The sequence below is a fragment of the Scyliorhinus torazame genome, chromosome 17 (assembly GCF_047496885.1).
Source record: "Scyliorhinus torazame isolate Kashiwa2021f chromosome 17, sScyTor2.1, whole genome shotgun sequence".
Classification (NCBI taxonomy): domain Eukaryota; kingdom Metazoa; phylum Chordata; class Chondrichthyes; order Carcharhiniformes; family Scyliorhinidae; genus Scyliorhinus; species Scyliorhinus torazame.
Genome location: NC_092723.1, coordinates 35,408,662 through 35,430,354, shown reverse-complemented (window position 1 = coordinate 35,430,354; position 21,693 = coordinate 35,408,662). Strand labels below are relative to the sequence as shown.

The following is a 21,693-nucleotide window of genomic DNA, read 5'->3' as shown; positions in this document are numbered from 1 at the left end:
GTGATCTGGGTTCCATATGGGGACAAATAGAGGTGAGTTCCTGTAAGGGTTCTAGCCTAATCATTTTAAACTTAGTTCCATATCTTAGCTGGTCCCTATCTACAATACTCACCTCGTTTTGCCATCGGGTCTCGACTCGACGTTTAGATCATGGAGAGAGGTAGGCTTTGAAAGGATTTGGGGACTTATTCATGGAGGGAAGATTTGCTGGATTTAAGGAGCTGTTGGAGAAATCTGTTTCGATACTTCCAGATTCATGGGGTGGGATTCTCTAAAAATGGGGTAATGTCCCCACGCCGATGGGAAAACCAGCGCCAACGACTCCGGCATCAATGGCCCCTGAAAGTGAGGAATTCTCACCTTTCTAGGGAGCTAGGTTGCCGCCAGATTCGTCCCCGCAGCTCCAGCCGGCGCCAAAGGGCCGGCGCGAGTTCACGCATGCGCGGAATGGCCGGCATATTTCCGCGCATGCGCGGGGGTTCCCTTCTCCGCGCCGGCCCCCGGACAATGTGGCGGAGCCATACAGGGGCCCGGCGCAGAGGAAAGTAGGCCCCCCACGCAACCAGCCTTCCCGCAGATCGGTCGACCCCGATCGCGGGCTCGGCCACCATGGCCCCCCCCCCCCCCCCACAGGACCGCCTCTGCACACTTACCTGCCAGGTCCCGCCGTGTGTGAGGTGAGTAATTCATGCTGGGGGACTGGGCATAACTTTACGGCCATTTCGGCCCATCGGGGCCCAGAGAATCACTGGGGGGGGGCTGCTGTCAATGGCCCCCGACCGGCGTGGCGAGAATCCTGCCGGCCCCCGAAAAACGGCGCCGGAGAATAGGGCAGCCGGCGTCGGGGTGGCGGGGCGAGATTCACGCCTCCCCCCCGGGGATTCTCCGACCTGGTGCAGGGTCAGAGAATCCCGGCCCTGATTTTTCACGTAAGGCTTCTCTTTCCTCTTGGCATCACCCTCCTCCTTGCTGAAGAGGATTTTGTCTTTGGTCGAGTCTGGTGGGGAGATTATTTTGTGCATATACTCCTATTAGCGGAGTCAGCTCTTGTTGATTCGAGATGAAGGTGAAATGCGAGGATGAATTTGGTCCTATTTTGGATGATGAGGTCTGGAGCCAGGCTCTTGCCAAGATGAACTCCATGTCCTCTTGATCTGATCCAGTTCAAGGTGATGCACAGGGCTCATCTAACCAGGGTGAGGATGAGCAGATTTCTCTCTGGGGTGGAAGACAAGTGTGAATATTGTTCTCTTGGAGGGGAGGGGGGGAGGACTCTTTCTTCAACACCATGTCAGAGATATTTGGAGCCATGTACGCCAGTGGCCATTTTCGGGGTAACCGACTCGCCGATGCTTCTGCCGGGGGTGAAGGTGGATGTCCTCTCCTTTGCCTATTTAATAGCCCAGAGATGAGTTTTGCCTCACTGGAAGTCTCCTACTCTGCACAGTGTCTCGGCTTGGTTGGATGACCATGTCGTTCCTGAATTTGGAAAAGGTCAAGTACCCCATTAGGGGGTCGTAGTAGAAGAGTTCTATCTTCAGATGGCAACAATTGATTTAAGAGCTAGTCACCGCCAGTTGTTCAGGGGTTTAGTTTAATGCTGGTGGGTTAAGTTAATTTGTGATTTCGATTGTTTATCATATTCTTTGTCATTGTAACTTGAATTGATAACTTTATATTATTTTGTATATAATAAAATATTCAATAAATCTATTTTAAAATCATCCTGGTTTGATAGGTAGTAGGCTTATGGATTCAGAGGTGCAATTTAAACATCGTAAACATAGGGCTAATAAAAATTTGTTTATATAAATTATGTTCCCTGGGGAGTAGATAATTAGAGAAATTGTGTTTTCCCTTGGAAGATAATGTAGTTAGTGGGAGGAACCAGATATTGAAGTAATCCTGTGTTGAATATTCATTTTGAAATTCAGTTAAAGATTTGCCTGTGGACAGACCAACAACTGCTCTCAAAACAGTGAATTCGGATCTGTCTGTGGTTTCTCTCAAAACAATGAGTTAAAGATTTGCCTGTGAACAGGACAGGAGCAGTTTTTTGAAGTCTGACAGGCTAAACAGTACTCTTGAGCCAGGCAATAATCTGCAGGCTGTTTCCTGATCAGCTTTCTCTCTCTCCAGTCAGTCTTTTTAAAAGGATCTCCACTCAGCAAATATTCCAGGGTCTGTGAACTGTATTTAAAAGTGGATTTTGACCTGAAATCGGTTTTGCTTGAATGGAGATAAAAGATAGCAGTTCGGGTTTATTGGTTCATTGTATTGTTAAGCATTGTTTAATGAATAATTGTAAGCTGTTTTATTGTATACGGTTAAAGTTATTTTAATCCTGTAATGATGTTTGTTTTAGTATCCTTTCCTCACAGTCCTACAAATTAAATAAATATTGGGGTTTCGGTCCAGGATCCTAGTAATTATTGCGGTCTGGTACAGGATTGTAATAAGTCTTCCCCAGCGTATTCCCCCTCGACTGGAAGTCAGGTCAATCAACCGGGCCGACTTCCAGGCATTAGACATGCAGTTAAATCTCCACGGTATGTTAGGAATCCCAGACTTCAGGGTCCCATCTTCCCTGTGCTTCAGAATATTCAAATCTCCCCTGTTTCCCATTACTGAATGAAATAGTAGAAAACTGCAGTGTAGTGTTACTCATTCCAGAAAGGGAAATGTTTATATGTCCCACACCTAATCAGGTAACAGGAGTTTGACCCAAATCACTGACACCAACCCACACAATGTTCTAAACTGATTCTTTATTAAAATTTGTAACATATGACTGAATTAATAAATATGATTCTTTCACAAAATACAGATCATTAACATTTTACATCCAATCATACTTAAAGTCCATGCAATATACTGAGAACTTCAATGACACTAATTGGTGAGATTTGAACAGTTTCAAGTCCAGCTATTAATTCAAACACTAGAAGTAACTGATGACATATAATTAGTAACTGTATAATTGATGGGACTTAGCACTTAATCTTGTGTAATTATAAATGCACCTGATTCCAGCTTGTTCCAGTGCCTGTCATACAGACAGTAATCCTTTTAGCTGTTGGCGTTGCACTCTGCTCAAAATCACTTGACTAAAAGCTATTGGATATAACTTGTGGGAATAAAACATAAATTGCAAATGGAACACTTAACATTGTTAAAGGATTGATTTCTTCAGGTAGTCAACATTAAGCTTCCCAATATCTATGAAAGACATAAGTACATTTTTAAAAAATGCATTGTGATATAGCCCAAAACATTAACCAGTATTTCAAAGCTTGGGATTGTGAGAAATGATCAACGACTCGGATTCTTCATCTCTGGAAGTTGCAAAATTCAGCTGTCTGCATATTCGTAAGTAAAGTCAAAGACCAGGGGCGTCATTCTCCGACCCCCCGCCGGGTTGGAGAATCACCGGGGGCTGCCGTGAATCCCGCCCCCGCCGGTTGCCGAAGTCTCCGGCACCGGAGATTGGGTGGGGGCGGTAATCGGGCCGCGCCGGTTGGCGGGCCCCCCTGCTCGATTCTCCGGCCCGGATGGGCCGAAGTCCCGCCGATAAACTGCCTGTCCCGCCGGCGTAAATTAAAGTACCTATTTACTGGCGGGTCAAGGCGGCGTGGGCGGGCTCCGGGGTCCTGGGGGGGGCGCAGGGCAATCTGACCCAGGGAGGTGCCCCCACGGTGGCCTGGCCCGCGATCAGGGCCCACCGATCTGCTGGCGGGCCTGTGCCGTGGGGGAACTCTTTCCCTTCCGCCTCCGCCACGGTCTCCACCATGGCGGAGGCGGAAGAGACTCCCTCCACTGCGCATGCGCGGGAAACTTTCAGCGGCCGCTGACGCTCCCGCGCATGCGCCGCCCTGACATGTCATTTCCGCGCCAGCTGGCGGGGCGGAAATTCCTCCGGCATCGGCCTAGCCCCTCAATGTTGGGGCTCGGCCCCCAAAGATGCAGAGCATTCCGCACCTTTGGGGCGGCGCGATGCCCGTCTGACTGGCGCCGTTTTGGGCGCCAGTCGGCGGACATCGCGCCGTTTGGGGAGAATTTCGCCCCGGGGCGTCATTCTCCGACCCGCCGCCGGGTTGGAGAATCGCCGGGGGCTGCTGTGAATCCCACCCCCGCCGGTTGCCGAAGTCTCCGGTACCGGATATTCGGCGGGGGCGGGAATCGGGCCGCGCCGGTTGGCGGTGGCCTGGCCCGCGATCGGGGCCCACCGATCCGCGGGCGGGCCTGTGCCATGGGGGCACTCTTTTCCTTCCGCCTCCGCCACGGTCTCCACCATGGCGGAGGCGGAAGAGACTCCCTCCACTGCGCATGCGCGGGAAACTGTCAGCGGCCGCTGACGCTCCCGCGCATGCGCCGCCCCGCTGGCATTTCCGCGCCAGCTGGCGGGGCGACAAAGGCCGTTTCCACCAGCTGGCGGGGCGGAAATCCCTCCGACGTCGGCCTAGCCCCTCAATGTTGGGGCTCGGCCCCCAAAGAAGCGGAGCATTCCGCACCTTTGGGGCGGCGCGATGCCCGTCTGATTGGCGCCGTTTTGGGCGCCAGTCGGCGGACATTGCGCCGTTTGGGGAGAATTTCGCCCCTGATGCGGGGTGAGGGGTGGGGTGGGGGAGCTCATCTTTGGCGACGCCAGAAGATCCCGCCGGAGGAAAGGGCCAGAAATTTCTGCCCATCGTTTTAATTTTTAAAATCTATCAGAAAGGTTTTGAGGCCTACTTTCTTAACTTAATTTGAAATGGTGTTTGTGATTCACTGTATTTACATCCAGAGACAGAGTGCGTCTCCCAAAAGGTTGCCAGATTGTGTAAGTTTCTGAGTGGGGGAAAAAGCGAGCACTTGTAACACCGCAGCATGGAACCATTCATTTGGGGCATTTAGGATATCTCTTAATTTCCTATATGGTCTGTACACCTCTGTTTGTCATTTCAAATTTAATATACCTCGTTGAGAACCCACCATCCTCCTTTTAACCTACTTTTTTTTAAGATTATAGTGTTCGAGCTGCTTTGATCTTCAAATCTTGATCCCTTCATGAATCCTATGGAGGTTTGCATATCATTTTGTAACATTGAAACTAGGGCTGAACACAGCGGTGGTTTGAGCAGTGCATTGTAAACACCTGGAGGTAGGAATTTGCATACCACACTGCACAATACTTAAGTCAATTTTCCCAGGGCAGGCAGTGCCAGAGGCTGCTACACTATCCTCAATAATATCAATGAGGAATACTGCATGGCCTACACAGACTTCAGATTAGGTCACATGGCACCTTTCATTTTATCTTAAATTAAAGGTATTCCCAAAGCATAGTCTTCTGAACTTTATATTTGTAATAGTCGCTGTAGTCATTACTACAATAGTTCGTGTTAGTCATTCTTTAACTCAAGATAGTCTTGTTTGATTGGCTCGTTATTGTTCACCGCATGGACAGGTAAATACATTCTGATTTGGGAAAGGTCTTTCATCGTGAAAAAGAACGTTCAACCTTTGTTGTCAGCAACCAAGGAGATTGAATAGAGTGGAGCCCTCCTCACCTGGTCACAACAAAATTGGAGTCTCATCTGGGATTTTTCCCCACTGACAGAGAAGAAATGGAGTGGGGAAAATCAATTGCTTCTTCAAAAGAAATTTAAAAACTGCAGAAGGTCTCCTTGGGTCGACAACCCTAAATTACTATAATAATATCAAAGGGCTAAAATGTCCATATTGTAGGTCAATGCTTTAATAGAGCAATGTGAGATAACTAGTGAGGAGTTTGGACACTGTCCTTGTAAGAATTAAAAGGTGTAGCAAGGCACTTAGAGGTGGAGTTCTACCTGAAAGCCAGAGAAACAGAAATTTTGAGGCGAGTGGCTGGTGAGCTGGAAATTGAGAATCCCGAAACAGATACATTAGCGGCAGAACAATTAAGATTGGAGCAGTGCAAATTGGAACTGGAATTTGAGGAAAGGGAAGAGAGATGGGCAGAAAAGGGAAAGAGAGACAGAATGGAAGGAGAGGGTCCCAAAGAGGACAGCAAGAAAGGGCGATCAAGGGAGATGGAGGCTGCCGAAGCAGTCTGGAGAGCAACCTGGTAGCACGGTAGCACTGTTGCTTCACAGCTCCAGGGTCCCAGGCTCTGTGGTGATATGCATCACTGTAAATACACAAGGGGTTAATGTAAATACACTTAGACTAGATAAACACTTGAGGGAGCACCAGAGACATCATGACACACAGACATTCAACCAATATGTCAGTAAGATAGGTCATGACCAAAGGACAGTCAAGCCACACACAGAGGTGACACTACCACAAGGACACTACCCATATAAAAGGACACAGCACACATGATCTTTCTCTTTTCAGTGGAGACACTTAGTGAGTACAGACAAGGTTGATTGAAACACATCACACCCACCACGTGGATTGCAGCAGACCGGTTAGTTAGTCTGAGTAGCTATAGCAGGATTAACAGGAGTGTCGAATCCAAGTAGGAGAATTGTTAACAGTTTAATAAATGTGTTAAAGCTATCTCCAAGTCTGAACCTTCCTTTGTCAGAGTGCACATCAAGGAAGCAGCTTATGCTACGTCAAGAGCATAACAAAACATGGTACCAAGGAGTGACCTGTTGAATCCCTAGAGCACAACTCAACAAATTTGTGACAACCAGCAACAGCACCCAGGCATGATGTTCGAGAATCCGGTTCCACAGCAGCTCAGGTACCACAGCAATCTCAGTGCAAACTGGCGTGCGTTCAGGCAGAGATTTGAGATCTACCTGGTAGCATCCGACCTAGATGGCGTGGTGGATGCAGAGAAAATAAAGCTTCTACTTACCATCGCGGGTCCAAGAACAGCTGAAATCTTCCAGACCTTCAAATACTCAAAGGGGCAAAATGAGAGCAACTTCCAGCAGTCCTGGACAAATTCCAAGAATTCTGCGAGGAAGATACAAGAAAAAATGGTCCTGACCACAAGGCGAAGGTAGGCCTGCAGAAAACGGCAGTTTTGATTTGCAGCCATCTTGAAAAAAGTGCCGCACATGCGCAGTTGCGTGAAGAGCACACAGAACGGGAAGGTTCGTTTGCGCATGCGCTAGGAGCCGCGAATGCGCAATTGCGAAAAAGGCCCAAAGTAAAGGAACAGCGATCTGCGCATGTGCAATCGCTTCCTACGCTCTACGTCACAAGCTCTGTGACGTCAGAGGCCCTGGACCACGCCCACTTAAAGGGGAAATGTCCCAAAACACAAAAAAAATGTTTTAAAGCCGTAAAACCCGATTCTTTCACCTGGAACAACAGCACAGTGCCTGAAATTAGACCAGTAGCTGAAAGCAACCTCTGCAGAACCCTGCAACATGCAGTAAGCACCGCCCTAGAAGATGATCTGGTCTTGGAAGACAACGACTCAGACGAAGATTTTGTCTTGGTAGGTGGCTACCCCAGTACCAAACCCAAACCTCAACTAGACTGTTATACATTGAAGACTCCGACGATGAGTTCTTCGGATTGGGGAATCTTCAGCCCAGCATATATGACATCACGACTCGTGAGTGCAGGATTATGCTGAGGCCTGACGCCAAGAGACAGAGAGCGGTACAAGTCCACAGAGAGTGGCCTGCTGCCACACAGAGAGTGGTCCATGCACTGCTAAGAGTTCCCGACTCCACGCACAGAGTGGTCCACGCACCACGAAGGGTCCCAGCCTCCACACACAAAGCGATGAAAGACTCCACAGCGAGGCAACTGCACGTCTCCACACAGAAAGTGACTCCAGTGATGCAAGCCTCCACAGGGGGCTCGTGGACAGACATTCCCGAGAGAAGCAACGCAAGACTCCAGAGCGCAGTCCTTGCATGAACCAGAAGTGACTCCATTGACACAAGCCTCCAGAGCGAGCTCGTGGACAGACTCCACAACAGAAGCAATGCAAGACTCCAGAGCGCAGTCCTTGCATGAACAAGAAGTGACTCCATTGACACAAGCCTCCACAGCGAGCTCGTGGACAGCCTCCACGATAGAAGCAATGCAAGACTCCAGAGCGCAGTCCTTGCATGAACAAGAAGTGACTCCATTGACACAAGCCTCCACAGCGAGCTCGTGGACAGCCTCCACGATAGAAGCAATGCAAGACTCCAGAGCGCAGTCCTTGCATGAACAAGAAATGATGACAGTCTCCACAGCGAGACCAGTGCACGATTCCACACAAGGAATGCTGCAAGACTCCACAGAGGGAGTGACACAAGCCTCCACAGCGAGCTCGTGGACGAACTCCACGATGGAAGAAACACACGACTCCAGAGTGCAGTCCTTGCATGAACAAGGCCATGAGGGTCTAGCAACCTCCTCTGAGCAACCAGCAGCAGACGATGCAAGTCTGCCACGCTCAAGTGAACAACAGAAAGACTATGACAGTCTGCCACGCTCAAGTGAACAGCAGCAGACTATGACAGTCTGCCACGCTTAAGTGCAAAGTAAGAAGACACTGAGGCTCTACCCACTGTATGTGCGACGAGTGACGACAGCACCCAACTTCCCATACCAGGGGCGAAATTCTCCCCCAACGGCGGGATGTCCGCCGACTGGCGCCAAAGCCGGCGCCAATCAGACGGGCATCGCGCCGGCCAAAGGTGCGGAATGCTCCGCATCTTTGGCGGCCTAGCCCCAACATTGAGGGGAGGGACTAGGCCGACGCCGGAGGGATTTCCGCCCCGCCAGCTGGCGGAAATGACGTTTGTTTCCCCGCCAGCTGGCGTGGAAATGCGGCGCATGCGCGGGAGCGCCAGCGGCCGCTGTCAGTTTCCCGCGCATGCGCAGTTGGGAGAGTCTCTTCCGCCTCCGCCATGGTGGAGGCCGTGGCGGAAACGGAAGGGAAAGAGTGCCCCCACGGCACAGGCCCGCCCGCGGATCGGTGGGCCCCGATCGCGGGCCAGGCCACCGTGGGGGCACCCCCCGGGGTCAGATCGCCCCGCGCCCCCCCCCCCAGGACCCCGGAGCCCGCCCACGCCACCTGGTCCCGCCGGTAAATACCAGGTTTGATTTACGCCGGCGGGACAGGCAATTTCTGGGCGGGACTTCAGCCCATCCGGGCCGGAGAATCCAGCGGGGGGTCCCGCCAACCGGCGCGGCCGGATTCCCGCCCCCGCCCAATCTCCGGGAGCGGAGACATCGGCGGGGGCGGGATTCACGGCGGCCAACGGCCATTCTCCGACCCGGCGGGGGGGTCGGAGAATGACGTCCCAGATGTGCAACGTGACAGACCTCAGCTAGAATGTACAGAGGCACTCGACAATCACAGTGAGACTACTGGTGACTCCGGTGACACCACGTTACTTCAAACCTCATCCGCTCGAGCCTCTCCACAAGCAAATGCATTCCTGAATGTTTTGACTCCAGTCGTGGAGCATCAAGAAACCTCAGAAGATGCAAGTGAACCTGAAATGACTCCGGACGGGGAGCATCAAGAAACATCAGCTGACTCAGGTAAAACAGACCAGACTCCAGACGGGGAGCATCGACAAGCCAAAGCTGATTCAAGTAAGCCGGACATGACTTCAGACAGGGAGCGCCGCAAACTCAGTGACGGCACGTTCAAGGAAACAGCAGATGCCACAAAGGACGCTGACACGAGTAACTGTGAAGGACTCGTATTATCCACAGAGTGTGGTCCTTGAGCGCAACAATCATGGCAACAAAACCAACCACAACAACAACATCAAAGACAATAACAAGAAGTGTACCAAAGGCAACAACGTCAACACAAGCACGACAAAAACAACAATGGACTGGTACGACGTGGTAAATCTCTGCAAATGCGGGACACTGTTACTGCTCAGCTCAGTACAATGACATACCATGGCAGGGCGCTGCATCTTACCAATTCACGTTTGCACCATAAGCATCGAAAGAAAGAGTCCAAATCAGTCAATGAAGTGATTTGAACACTTGAACACCTCCTGATGACCAAACACCAGGACACTGACGGCGTTCACAAGGGAATGACAACGTCACCATTAACACTTCCATACCAGACCATATAAATTCATGAACTTTGGACTCATAACTTTTATTTTGTATTGTCTTATCTTCAAAGTCATCACAATTAATATTTGGTCTTGTATAATATTGCATAGTCATCATAACTTGTATATAGCATCACTTATCTACCTGTTTTTGTTCAATTTTCTTTAACACTGTACAGGAAATATGTAACACGAAGAAAGCGGGGGGTGGGGTGATATGCATCACTGTAAATACACAATGGGTTAAGGTAAATACACTTAGACTAGATAAACACTAGAGGGAACACCAGAGACATCATGACACACAGACATTCAACCAATAGGTCAGTAAGATAGGACACGAACAATGGGCAGTCAAGACACACACACAGAGGTAACACTACCACAAGGACGCTACCCATATAAAAGGACACAGCACACATGATCTTTCTCTTTCCAGTGGAGACACTTAGTGAGTACAGACAAGGTTGATTGAAACACATCACACCCACCACGTGGATTGCAGCAGACCGGTTAGTTAGTCTGAGTAGCTATAGCAGGATTAACAGGAGAGTCGAATCCAAGTAGGAGAATTGTTAACAGTTTAATAAATGTGTTAAAGCTATCTCCAAGTCTGAACCTTCCTTTGTCAGAGTGCACATCAAGGAAGCAGCTTATGCTACGTCAAGAGCATAACAAAACAGGCTCGATTCCCGTCTTGGGTCACTGCCTGTGTGGAGTCTACACATTCTCCCTGTGTCTGCATGGGACTTTCTCAGGGTGCTCCGGTTCCCTCCCACAGTCCCGAAAGACGTGCTGTCAGGTGGATTTGATATTCTGAATTCTCCCACTGTGTACCCAAACAGGCGCCGGAATGTGATGGCTAGGGGTTTTTCACAGTAACTTCATTGCAGTGTAAATGTAAGCCTACTTGTGACAATCAAGATTATTATTATTATTAAGAAGAATAGTATTCCCGCCAGGTGTGGGACAGACTAGAGAGGCTAAAAATGACTGGAGAAAGCCAACGTGTATCTGACAGAGTACAGGGAACCGAGAGAGGTTGGGATGTCCGACAGGCAGCAATAGAACCTGAGATTTGCAGTAACTATGGAAGAGGTACTGGACCATAAATAAAAAAAGGCTGAGTCTTCACCAGTAGAAGTAAAACCAGTCAGAATAGAATTTGTGGGAGTCTAGGTAGCTAAGAAACAGCCATTTGAATTTAGTAGGGCTGAAGTCAGGCCAGCAGCAGTAAAAGAGGTCCATGACTGGTCTGTAATAGTTTAAAAAGGATGAAGAAAGGGAGCCAGTGATGTGTTTAGCAGACACTTTCATGTCAGATTTAAATGGTGACCAGCAAGTTTCCAAATAGATCATGAGTGCGGGTGATGCCCCACTGAGTTGAAGAGGAACTGGGGAGTGCAGCAGATGGTGAGCATCCACTTGAGGACAGTAGTGTCCCAGGGGCATGGAACCATGGAACAGGTTAGGCATATGCCAATTCCCAAAAGAAAAGAGGAGAACATACCCCAAGTAGTCAACACTTGTGGAGGTCTGAAGGGGATTAGCAGAGAGATTTGTGCAGAGTTACCACTGATTAACAAGGTGAAGCACGGCAAGTTTTCCAATTCACCGTAAGTGAAGTGCGAGATACGCAACCAGAAATTCCTACAGGGGCAAAAAATCCAACTCCAGCCCACTAACCGGCCTGAAAATCAGCTTTGTTTCTGGGTTGAAGCTAATAATTTCACAGGTGGACAGCCAGGGGTTAAAAAAGATCGAAGCAGATCAGACAAGCAATGAAAAAAATTTGCATGTTAAAAGCCTCTGTGCTAAACAACATGAAGGCAGGGCCAGTGAGAAGTACAGAATACCCCTGCAGCTAATCAAGAGCAGCTTGGCTCTTAACAGCAGTCTGTCAACTAACAGCTGGGTAAACCATCCAAACCCCTTGGACTATACTTAATCTGGAGTTACAGCAAGGAACAGACACAGGGGTACTGACAAATTTATCTATCCTGCCTGCCAAAAAAAAAATTTACTCCAGAATTCAGATGCCAGCCTGATCTTTTCAAATGATGACAAGCTGGGCGGGATTCTCTGATCCTGAGGCTAAGTGTTGACGCCGTATTAAATGCCGTTGCATTTCTTGACGGCATCAACATGGCCTCAGGAGCAGTAATTCTGACCCTACAGGGTCCAGCGTGGCACTGGAGCGACCCACGCCGCTCCAGCTGTCGATCCCCGGCGTCAGATGGGTGCCGCGGGCCTGCGCATGTGCAGTGGGCCCGGCGTGATTGCTGCGCAAGCGCAGTGGGTCCCTTCTCCGCGCCGGCCCCGACACAACATGGCGTAGGGCTACAGGGGCCGGCGCAGAACAAAAGAGGCCCCCAGCCTGAGAGGCCGGCCCGCCGATCGGTAGGCCCCGATCGCGGGCCAGGCCACAGCGGAAGCCCCCCCCCCTGGGGTCGGCCCCCTCCCCCTCCCCCCTTGCCCCCCTCCCCACCAGGCCACCCCCAGATGCATCCATGCCGAAGGTCCCGCCGGCTAAGAGCAGGTGTGGATGCCGCCAGCGGGACTCGGCTTTTTTAGCGTGGCCGCTTGGCCCATCCCAGACTAAGAATCGCCGGGGGGGGGGGGGGGGGTGGGGGGGTGGGGGGGTGGGGGGGGTGGGGGGGTGGGGGGGGTGGGGGGGGGGGGGGTGGCGGCGAGTAGAGCGGCCCCCGACCGGCGGCGCACCGACCGCACCGACGCCAGTGATGCCGGTTCTCCACTCTCCGGAAATATCAGTGGACCGGCGACGTGGCGCGATTCACGCCAGTCCCGGCGGTTCTCTGGCCCGGCCCCGGGGTGAGGGAATCCCGCCCATTATTTGCAACCAACCACCAATAAGGGAAAACCAATGTAAGAACATGTTATCCAGGACCTAACACAGTTTAGGATCATCTGGGCATCACCACAGAAAGAACAGTTGCAATTTGAGTAGAGAGTAAATGCGAGTGAATATGTTTCTGTTTTGTATTTTTTTCGTACCTTGTAATGAGAGTGAATCTCATTTCATTTCTTGTGATCATAGAATCGTAGAATCCCTACAGTGCAGAAGGAGGCTATTTCGCCCATCGAGTCTGCACCAACCCTCACATCCCCAAGTCCACTGGCCCGCCCTGTCCCAATAACCCCTTAACCTAACCTACACATCCCTGGCCAATAAAGGGCAATTTAGTGTGGCCAATCCACCTAACCTGCACATATTTGGACTATAGTTTGAATTGAGACTGAACAAGCTACTTACAAATGCAAGGCAAACTTCTACGGTGTAGGTGAAAAAGCAAACAAGACACCCTCGGGAGTGTAAAGAGAAAGACATTTCCCATAATTCAAAGGCCCTCAAAATTCATCACTGCCTCAGGAAGAGTCAGTAAAATGTAAAACGCTGGACATTGAAACAATAGCTGCCACAAACACATCCAAAACCTCTGAGAAATACACAATGGGTGAAGTATAACAGGCCAGGTTGCAGACACTATAGGAGAGATTTCAAGTGACACAAGTTTATTACCTGAATTTGAAAGCAACCTTAATAGAAATCTACCAGCGAACCAATATCCCATAATAATTGCGACATCATCTACATCTGACTACATCCATGAAACCAGTCAACCCAAATCGGCCGCAACTTTTAGAAAATCTCCGCCTCAAGGACAATCAAAAGACATAGTTGTGTGTGTTTGTGCATGAGCGCAAATAACTGCATGAGGGCTGAATACTTGAGATTTCGGTTTTTGGAATTTCGGATAAGGGATACTCAACCTGTATCAGTTTACTGGGGCGGGACTTAATTCAGGGCTGGGACAATGTGTGCAGGCACTCCCGGGCGCGCGAGTGGCCGACGCGTGTCACTATTTTGACGGTCAGGTCCGCGGGCTGAGTCCACCATGAAGCACGGGGCGGCCGCTGGAGGCCGCCGTCGTGTGCATGCGCGGCCTCTGACCCGGACGTGCGGGGAGCCATATCGGCTGCTGGAGCTGCAAGCTCTACGACAGCTGCTGCCTGTTCAACAACGAGGGCAGGGGGACCAGAGGGAAGGAAGCGACCTTCTTGCGCCCCAGCAAAATGGGAAATCTGTGGCTGGTTTAGCTCAATGGGCTAATCGCTGGCTTTTAAAGCAGATCAAGGCAGGCCAGCAGCACGGTTCAATTCCCGTACCAGCCTCCCCGAACAGGCGCCGGAATGTGGCGACTAGGGGCTTTTCACAGTAACTTCATTGAAGCCTACTCGTGACAATAAGCGATTTTCATTTCATTTCATTTCATTTTGACGGCAGTTTTCCTGCTTCAAAATAGACAGTCTTCAAGCTTTTGTTCTCTCATGAAATTCAAACGTGAGATTAATCCTCATCTACATTCCAATGATCAAGGTAATTTTATTTTACTCTGCTTACAGTGCAGGTCTATCTAACTGTTATTTACTTTGGCTGTCTTCTCTGTGAGTTGCAAACTGCCCACACCAGTTCCAAGCTGCAGCTAAGAACTCTCCCAGCAAACACTCACCTAAAATACAACCAGACAGCCTCCCGAAGTTCCACCCATCTCCACAATGCCGCGACCTTTAGGTTGATTATCCCTCATTTACAAATTTTTCTTTAATTTGATGAAGTAAATGGGTTTTGCAACCTTTCAGGGTTTACTAAACATTTTAAACATAACTTAATTCTACCTCCTGACAAAAACGTTCCTCTGGAATGTCCTTGTCCTTGCAAGCATTACAGACGTTATGTTTCCAGTTCTTTAGCTAAGTGATCTTACCTGATGTTTTATCGCTCTTACTTTTCTAGCTGTTAACCTCTTAAGTCTTAATCTAGGACAAAGGTTCGGCACAACATCGTGGGCTGAAGGGCCTGTTCTGTGCTGTATTATTCTATGTTCTATGTTCTATGTTCTAACCCTTCTCTAAACTGCTTCCGACAAATTTACATGTTTCATTGAATAAGGATAACAACACTATAAACTGTACTCCAAATGTGATTTCACCAAAGCCCTGTATAACTGAAGCATAACAGTTTGTACTTTTGGATTTGATTCTCCTCACAATAAACAACATTCTCTTGACTTTACTAATTACTTTCTGTACCTGCGTACTAGCCTTTTGTGATTCATGCATTAAGACTCCCAGAACCCCACTCGGTGCATTTTTATTCTTCCTGCCACAATGGACCATTTCACATTTCCCCCACAAGATATTACATATTCCAGATACTTGCCTACTCACTTAACCTGTCAATCTATCTTTTTATCCTCCTTATGCCCTGTTCACAACCTATCTTTATATCATCAGCAAAATTAGCAATCATATTTTGATCCCCTCATCCAAGTCATTTGCACAGAATTTGTCAAAAGTTCAAGCCCCGGCACTAACCCCTGTGGCACATCACTCTTTCCGTCTTATCAAGCAGAAAATGATCTATTTATGCCTACTCTCTGTTTCCTGTTAGCTAGCCAATGGTCTGTCCATGCCAGTTCACTCCTCCTCACGCGGTCATAACAGTTTTAGAAGATTTGGTCTTTTTCAATATTTTTATGTAATTGTGGCCACAATCCCAGAGGACCATAGGCTGCTTTTCCCTATTGAGAGAGAGAGAGAGAGAGCTGAATGGTGGTGGCTTTACCTGTGGGTTGCCACAATCCAGGCGAGGGGCAAGGTTGAGAAGGTGGGGCCTTGATGAAGAACCTCAGCCAGTATGGTAATTGAACCCATGCCATTGGCATCGTTCCGCTTCCCGAACCAGCCCTCCAGCCAACTGAGCTATCTATAAAGTTATATGAAGCAATAAACCAGCCGGATCTCTTGAGTTAGCAAGTAAGGAGTTAATTTTATTGTTTTAAAAGGAGAGATGAAGTACAAGACTTTTTAAAAAGGGAAACACATCCGAAACACATCCCAAACCCCATGTGCACACACTAGTATGCAATGTGCAGCACATATTACAGGGTGGCGCAGAGGAAGTGGAATTGATAAGAGGTAAGGTCCTGAAGAAGAAATATAGAAAATATATGTTCTAATGTTCCTTGGTGATGTTGAAAATTCGAGGTGTGTTGCAGCCTACATAAACTGATGGCTTTTATGGAGACAGTCCCTTTTAAACTGTCACCCATCTTTTTCCAACGTGGATCCTATGACGCTGCTTTTCAAACTCTTTTTCCCGGAACTCACTCTTGCCAAGCGGTTTTGATCTGCCAATATCAAAGCTCCAATAAAACCGATGGGGTGGGGTGGGGGGGGTCCTGCCTTGCATAATGGATTTCCTTCGTCCTTTATTTCTGGAATCAGGAAGCCTGGCAGCTGTGAAGTCCATCAAGGAACTGCCTAGACGTGTCCTCTGGTAATCCGCTCCCAGAAGTTACTAGTAACATGGCCAATTTTCAGGTCAAGTGACTCTTGCAACCATTTTAAAACATAGTGGGTGGAATAATATAGCGCCGATCTGTTCTGTGCCGCAGGGCAGACTAAAGAGGTTGGAGTAGGTTTAATTAGGTCAGTTGAAGAGAGGGAGTGGGGAGGAAGGAAATGGGCAGGGGAGGCCAGAGGTAGTTCAGTCTAAGGGGATGCCACGCTGCGGTCAGTGAAAGCAATTCCTGTGGAACGAAGCCTCCCCTTTTGCCCCACCCTTTAAACATTTCCGAATTTTAAAAGCAATCAGGCCCCTGCTCCCACCTTGCTGCCCATGCTAACCATATTCTGGGATGGGTTCTGTATTATCGGGCTTGATAACTGATAATTGATCCTTAATTATCCGTTTAAATATGGCTGGCAGACTGTCGATTTTGGCTGCATTATGAGGATGATCTTGGAAAGGTGGTGAGATGAGCACCTGCCCTATTTTACCAACACCACCGCCCCACCCCCCTTCTCAAATGAGGGAAAAACAACTGCCAGTGGCACATACATTTCAGCTCCGTATCTTTGCAGTTTTAGCTGTTCCTTTCCTTTTTAAAAAATAAAGGGCAGGTTGGAGAATCGTTGGGGGTGGGGGGCGCGCGAATTAAGCGACGCCGGTCCGCCAATTCTCCGGTCACCGGAGAATCGGCGCGGCGCCGGTTGGGGGCCGCTCTACGCGGGCCTCCCGGCGATTCTCCATGTGGGATGGGCCGACTGGCCGCCGAGATAAGCCGAGTCCCGCCGGCGCTGTTCACATGTGGTCCTACCCGGCGGGACCTCGGCGTTGATCCTGCGTGGGCCGGCCTGGTGGGGGGGGGAGGGGAGGTCCGACCCCAGGGGGGGGCTCCACCGTGGCCTGGCCTGCGATCAGGGCCTACTGATCGGTGGGCTGGCTTCTCCTGGTTGGGGCCTCTTTTACTCCATGCAGGGTCCGTGTAGCTCTACGCCATGTTGCTACTAGCCTTCTCCACGCCGGTCGTAACGTGCATGCGTGAATTCGCGCCGGTCGCAGCGCGCATGCGCAGACCGTTTGTATCGGCTGTACCGCTGGTATCGGCACCTGGAGCTACGTGAGTCATTCCACTGCCGTGCTGGCCCCCTATGAGGTGCAGGATCGCTGATCCTGGGGGCCTGATCCTTGGGGCCTGTTGACGGCGTCGTAAAACGCGATAGCATTTACGACGGCGTCAACATTTAGCCTCAGGATCAGAGATTCCCGCCCAAAGAATCCAAGACAGTAAACTAATGATTAATATTCCACATTGCACACGACACACCGTAGTGACGCTCGCCTTATCCTGAGAAAGAAAATACATTTATTCGATTTTATCATGTCTTCTTACTTCGCTGAACCCAACGCAACATAAAATAGTTCTTTGGCTCTCGGTAAACGAGAAAATACATTTCATGAACACTTGCATTTTTTTCATTAAATTTTCCTTCTGGATCACAATTCTTCAATTTTGTTTTGTTAAAGAATACCTGCCTCCAGGATTTGAACTTCTAAACATTAGAGAACAAAAAGTCTATTTAAAGCCTTAAATCTGTGCTCAATGCAAAATAAATAACCAGCTTATAATAATCAGCTCATAATATATTGTACGCAAAGGTTAATAGAAGTTATGCTGCGATTGACGTCTAATTTTACAAATGTGATGAAAATCTTAAAATACTGAAAGGTTATGGGTATTTTTTCAAATGAATGTCACACGGAACCGTTCCCTAATTTTACTTTATTTCCCTTCTTCCATTTTGCATCTTTTTCCGTTTATATTTTAATGTGTTGCTCCTACATATCCATAGCTCTGTGTGAATGGCAGCCTATCATCTTTATCCTGTTGTTGCCATTTTTTGATAGCAATTTTCAATGTGACTCCTGAATATTTTATGCTAGGAAGTGGAATTTTGCGGAATAAGCCTGATTCCCAGCATTCAGGCATGATTGCCATTTCCGCTGCATTGTAGTTGGGTAATCATTTGAACTGATACTCCGAGCTGATACTGAAAATGATCAGACCTCTGATTGCAGTTCTCCATCGCACTGCCACAGAATCCGAGTCACCAAGAGTTCGCTGAATTAAAAAAACTTCTGATGAAGTATGTTATTAACTGGGAGATTTTTTGAAGCTTGAAACATAGAAACATAGACATTAAAAAAAGGGAGCAGGAGTATACTATTCGGCTCTTTGAGCCTGCTCTACCATTCATTATGATCATGGCTGATTATCCAACTCTGTAACCTGTTCCTGCTCCCCCCCTATCCTTTGATCCCTTTAGCCCCAAGACCTGTATCAAATTCCTTCTGAAAACATACAGGGCGGAATTCTACCCCCCCCCCCTCCCCCACGCCGGGTGGGAGAATCACCCGGGCGCCGCGCGAGTCCCCCATGCCGTCCCGACGCCCGCACGCGATTCTCTCCCCCCCAAAAAAAAACGGCGAGGCGTGAATCACGGCTGGCCGCTGGGAGAATCGGCACTTACCGTTGGTAATGGGCGAGCGGCGATTTTCTGGCCCGGATGGGCCGAGCGGCCTGCCCAACACGACAGGTTCCCGCCGGCGCCATCCACACCTGGTCGCTGCTGGCGGGAACAGCATGGGAACACTGGGTGGGGGGGGCGAGGGGGGTTCCTGCACCAGGGGGCGGCTCAAAAGGGGTCTGGCACGCGATCGGTGCCCACCGATCAGCGGGCCAGCCTCTCTGAAGGAGGACCTCCTTTCCTGCGCTGCCCCGCAAGATCGATCCGCCATCTGCTTGCGGGGCGGCCGCAGGGTGGACGACAACCGCGCATGCGCGGGTGACGTCATTTACGCGGCACCGGTCGCATCATTTACGCGGCGCCACTTTTATGCAGCGCCAAGGCCCGGCACGTGTAAATGACGCGGCGCCGCTCCTAGCCCCCCCCCCAAGGCCCTGAAACGTTGCATGGGTTTTTTCTCATATTACGCCCAGTGGGTCTCTAATTATGCGGACAAGGCCCGCCCACTCATCAGGTCCACAGCTTTTCCCCTGACGGCTGAGGACCGCCAGGCCTTCAACCACAGCAAGGAGGACATCGCCAAGGCCATGATGCACGCGGTCGACGGGTCCCTCCCCTTCCAAGAGAGCGATGCATCAGACGTGGCTCTGGCCGCCACCCTCAACCAGGCGGGCCAGCCCGTGGCTTTCTTTTCCCGCACCCTTCATGCCTCCGAAATTCGGCACTCCTCTGTCGAGAAAGAGGCCCAAGCTATTGTGGAAGCTATGTGGCGTTGGAGGCATTGCCTGGCCGGCAGGAGATTCACTCTCCTCACTGACCAACGGTCGGTTGCCTTCATGTTTAATAATAAACAGCGGGGCAAGATCAAAAATGACAAGATCTTGAGGTGGAGGATCGAGCACCCCACCTATAACTATGAGATCTTGTATCGCCCGGGGAAGCTCAATGAGCCCCCAGATGCCCTATCCTGCGGTACATGTGCCAGCACACAGGTAGACCGATTCCAGGCTCTCCACTATGACTTCTGCCACCCGGGGGTCACCCAGTTCTTCCATTTTGTCAAGGCCGCAACCTGCCATACTCCATTGAGGAGGTCAGGACCGTCACCAGAGACTGCCACGTCTGCGCAGAGTGCAAGCCGCACTTCTACCATCCAGATAGAGCACACCTGGTGAAGGCGTCCTGCCCCTTTGAACGCCTCAGCATGGACTTCAAAGGGCCCCTCCCCTCCACCAACCGCAACGTGTACTTCCTCAACATTATTGATGAGTACGTCCGGTTTTCCTTCGCCATCCCATGCCCCGACATGACTTCTGCCACGGTAATTAAAGCCCTGCACAGCATCTTCACTCTGTTCGGTTTCCCCACCTACATCCACAGCGATCGGGGATCCTCCTTCATGAGCGATGAGCTGCGGCAGTTCCTGCTCAGCAAGGGCATTGCCTCGAGCAGGACGACCAGCTACAACCCCCAGGGAAACTCGCAGGTGGAGAGGGAGAACGGGACGGTCTGGAAGGCCGTCCTGCTGCCACTGCGATCTAAAAATCTCCCGGTCTCCCGCTGGCAAGAGGTCCTCCCCGACGTGCTCCACTCCATCCGGTCGCTCCTCTACACCGCCACTAATGAGTCCCCTCATGAACGTGTGTTTGCCTTCCCCAGGAAGTCCACCTCAGGGGTCTTGCTCCCAACATGGCTGACAGTTCCTGGACCCGTCCTCCTCCGGAAGCATGTGCGGAGCCATAAATCGGATCCCTTGGTCGAGAAAGTCCACCTCCTACATGCAAACCCGCAGTACGCCTATGTGGCACAGCCCGACGGGCACCAAGACACCGTCTCCCTCTGGGACCTGGCATCCGCTGGCTCGCACCCACAACCCCCGACCTGACCCCCCCCCCCCCCCCCCCTGATTGCCTCATTCATCCCTGCGCCACTCACCCTCCCTCCAGCGAACCTCACCGCAGCCCCCACTCCAGCTGGATCCGTCCTCCCACTGGATCCACTCGGGGTGATGAAGACGAAGACAACACGCTCCCGGAGTTGCAGGTGGCCAGGTCGGCGCCCACATCACCACCAGGACTTAGGCGATCACAGAGGAGGGTCAAAGCCCCTGACAGACTTAATTTGTAATGTTTCCGTCACCCCCGCTGGACTCTTTCTTTAACAGGGGTTGAATGTGGTAAACACCACTAGTGGTATATTGTATGTATTATGGCACTGTCCGTATATTAAGGGTAAAATAGTGAATCCCTGCCTGCTGGCTCCGCCCAGTAGGAGGTGTATAAATGTGTGTGCTCTCCTGCGCTGCAGCCATTCTGGTTCCAGCTACAGGAGGCACAACATCTTGTTCAATAAATCCTCGATTGTTCCACTATTCTCATCTCGTGGTAATTGATGGTACATCACTATCCATCTCAATACACTACCCCCAGTCCCATGCACAAAGGTCGAGCTCGAAAATGAAATGTAAACTAGATAACACCTTGCTTTTAATCCACTATTAACTTGCAAACCATAACAGAACAAGTTCTTTTAGAAGTGACATATACTACACACCCTAACATCACACCCTGGCTTAACGGCCATTTCATGCAGAAAAATATATATTTTGTAAACCCAGTTAGTCCTGAACATTGTGTTATTCACAATTTCCTTTTGGTCCTGTATTGCGCTGCACTGAAGCTGTTCCTCTGCTTCTACCCCAATGGCCACATTGGGAAGAGAACATCAAGATTCCTTCACTTACTGTTAAGGACCATGCTGACAACACAGACTTTTTCAT

At 50.0% G+C, this 21,693-nt stretch overlaps 1 protein-coding gene across 2 annotated transcripts in view; it reads left to right on the top strand.

Annotated features, from left to right (window-relative positions):
* Positions 1 to 21,693, top strand: part of LOC140393827 (copine-8-like) — an 873,667-nt gene that overhangs the window by 159,369 nt on the left and 692,605 nt on the right. The gene's annotated exons all lie outside the window — the stretch shown is intronic.